Consider the following 3,558-nt stretch of genomic DNA (forward strand, 5'->3'; position numbering starts at 1 on the left):
TAAGAGACAGAAAGCTTTTGCACCGATTGCAGGCTCAGCAAATGGAAGCATTTTATTTCTTCCTTTTTATCGAGTAACTCATGGTCAGTGATTTTAAGTCTGTCTTTCAGCAAAAGAGAGCTGAACCCACATAAAACTGTCCTAACCATTGGGCTGCAGTCTGGTGGGGTTCTGTAATTCTCCTGCCAATTTTTTTTGTTCTGCATGCTAATTATGAGTTACCTGAGCTTGAGAAAGGAATAAGATTTGTGGTTAGCTGATGCACCCAGGAGACAGAGGGCTGCATTTACACCATGCTCTGATGAATGCATACATTACTTATATTAATTGGAAGTGGGACTGAAGTCTAGCTCCCTTACCTCCAGTAAGTGACGAGCCTCTGGGGTTCAAAATTACATTTACTAATCTCTCTCTCTCTCAGTGGTGCAATTCATGCTGAATTACTTCAAGCAAAGTGGAGCAGCTTAAGGAGAGAGTGAAAACATCTGCTTCTCCTATACTAGACAAGTCCACAGCAGCTGATGGCCTTTTGGCTGGAGTACCCTGTGCACACATGTAGGTTTAACCTCTGGAAGTACACCAAGGTTTCTCACCATCGAGGGTGAGGTTCTCCTGAGCATCCTCCCAGGTAAAGGGTGGCAGCACTTCTTCCATGGAAGAAAAGGTTCCTGTGTATTTGGGGCATTGGTTTTTGTTTGGTTTTTTAATGTAAACAAGAGACTAAGTGACTGAATTCCAGGAGCGTGCATAAAGCTGTGAATTTCCTATGAAGAAAAGGCAGCTCCCGGTTCAGAATAAAATACGGAAATCTTCCAGAGTTGCAGAATTCAAGACACAACCCCCTCTTCTGCATTACTTATTACCCAGCCTGCACAGTTTCCTATGGAGAGAAATGGATGTTTCAGCTCTTCTCCCTCTGCAAATCCAGCTTGGATGCCTGTGATTTCTGCTCAGCAAGTTGGCACCTGAAGGCACTGTAAAAAGTAGCACTGTGACACATTATCCACCTTCACAGATCTGACCCAAAGTGATTTATTAAGTCTCAAAGTGGATGGCAGGGTTGAACTTGTCTTCTGAATCTTAAAGTAATATCTTATCTACTGGATTATCCTTTCTCAGAAGGTTTAACTTCTGAAAATCTTGACAACCAGATGCTCTTCAGTTACGGTTTAATGTCTCAGGATTCGGTCATGCACATATTGCCCAGGTCAAATTCTGATTTGTGGAATCAAAGACAATTATTTTTCATTTTATGCTTCATGGGTAGGCATTTTGTAATGTGAAATGTAGCTTAAGTGTCCTGCTTGATATATTGATGATTTCTTTCCTATTTTGACTTGAAAAGATTATTATTTTCCTAAAACATTTTTCATATGCAATAAAATGGAATTCTTTCTTTCTTTTTTTTCCCCTCCTTTTTCTTGTTTTTTAAACATAACATGCAAGGGAAGTGTCATTGTGGTTACTGAGGCTTGAAAGAGAAGAGGGGTACCTCCCACAAGGCTCCAGAGGAAGCAAGTTTGAATAGCAGTAGTGCTTACTGGCCCTCAATGGAAATAAAGGTAGTTGAGCAGGACTGTTTGGAATGCTTAAAAAAATAATTTATTTGCATTTTATATTTTATTATATGTGGGAGAGTTAAGTCCTCAAAACTCAGGGACACTCTACACTTAACAAAATAGGATGATTCTCATTATCAACCTGCAAAAGGTGTTACAAAGGAGGTGGAAATTAGTCAGTTCCTCTTCTAGCCACCTCATAAGAAAATTAGAGTTGTAAATTATGGCAGCTGTATTCTGGGAAAGGGCTAGTTCCTTCCTGTATGCTCTTTTTTCTCACTTCTCCTTCTTTTTGCCCCACCTCCCTCAAAGAACTGTTGTTGTGTCAAGATGGTCGATTCATAATGTGGAGGCAGAGCTCCTTAAGTACTCAGGGAGTTGTGTTTAGCTTCCATATTTCTGGCCAGGGGCTCAAGCTGGTATTTACAGAAAGCCCTTGGAAAATGAACTCAGTCATGCTGCTGCCGATGAAAAATAAAGGACTTACAGAAGGAGACTCTGTTTACACCTAAATCCAAAAACATGATTTACAAAGGCTTAAGGATAGAAAAGATCATAAGCTGGTCTCATTTGTTCATTTCCACTTAGCTCCATAATTTTATTCAGTCAGGTTTCCAAGAGGCCAAAGAGCTCTTTTGTGTCTTGGAATGGGCTTTACTTTTAGAAGTCTCTCTTCAAAATGTGGAGAAATTGCTGCCATGTTCGTAGGGAAGCTGGGCTGAGGGAAAAGAATAATTAACTTACAGATTATTTGGCCTCATTATTAAAACTTAGTCTTATCTGAATTTTTCTTTGTTTTCCCACTGTTAGCCAACGCTAGGGTTTCCTGCGCTAATACCTCTTTAGGACACACATAGTCACTTCCATAAATCCTAATAGGTAAAATTTCCATCTCAACAAATCTAAACACTAATGCAAACCTGACTCAACAGAAATGTCTGCAAGAAGGTATAAATATTTATTTTAGAATAAAAAAACAGCCTTGGGATAAATTTGAAAGAGCTGTTTAATTGAGCTGCCCTCTCTTCCTTACTCAATATGCAAAAAGAAGCGGTTGAATTCCTAATGTGCCCTAATTCTTCAGAAAATGAAATCTGTCTTTGCCGTCTTAGAGCAAGCTAAATCCTTCTTTTGTCTCCATTATTCCCCCTATATCTATCAGATTGTCAGCAGATGTTTATGCCATTCTCTGTGTAAGCTGGGATCTTACTCTCTTATGTACTGCTCAAGAACTGCCAACACGAAGAGAATATTACAACCCTGTAGCTACTGCACAAACAAAAGGGATGCCAATGACAGTGATTTGGTATCTATTTTAAGAAGAACAGCAGGCAGGCTCTCAGTTTCCTTTATGCAGTCCTCACACTGATAATAATTATAATCTATAAGTCTTTACCTGTAGAAAGGCAGAAAGAAATCTGTCAATGTGAATATTAAAAAAAAGAAAAAAAGTCAACTTTTTAGGTCCTGATATGGCAAAAATACATGTTGCAGTGGTGCTATTTGGTACAGTAACGCATCCCAATGAGCCATCCCGCATATCAGGGTTCCTCGCTCTCCTCACTCCTCCAGGACTGCAGTACGGTCATGGCAGTCACAAATCTAAAACTCTTGCTGAGGTTGTAGTTTTATGTGTATGGACACCATTCATCAACTTATCTATTAAATGATAGAATGAGTGATATCATCACTGAATCATCTTAAGCAACTTCCTCATCATGTTTTTTCTGAATTTGGCGTGCGTGCAGAACTTAAAAAAATGTGAATTGAAATTAGAGTGAGCCTTGACTAATTTAAAGTAAAACTGTTTGTGATGGTGTACTGGGTTTGCAAGGCACAGTTTTGGTTGGGGTGTAGGCTACAGGGGTGGCTTCTGTGAGAAAATATTAGAAGCTTCCCCTGTGTCTGACTGCGCCAATGCCAGCCAGCTCCAAGATGGACCCACCGCTGGCCAAGGCCAAACCCATCAATGATGGTGGTAGCGCCTATGGGGTAATGT

Source organism: Egretta garzetta, unplaced genomic scaffold (assembly GCF_000687185.1).
Source record: "Egretta garzetta isolate BGI_Z169 unplaced genomic scaffold, ASM68718v1 scaffold117, whole genome shotgun sequence".
Taxonomy (NCBI): Eukaryota; Metazoa; Chordata; class Aves; order Pelecaniformes; family Ardeidae; genus Egretta; species Egretta garzetta.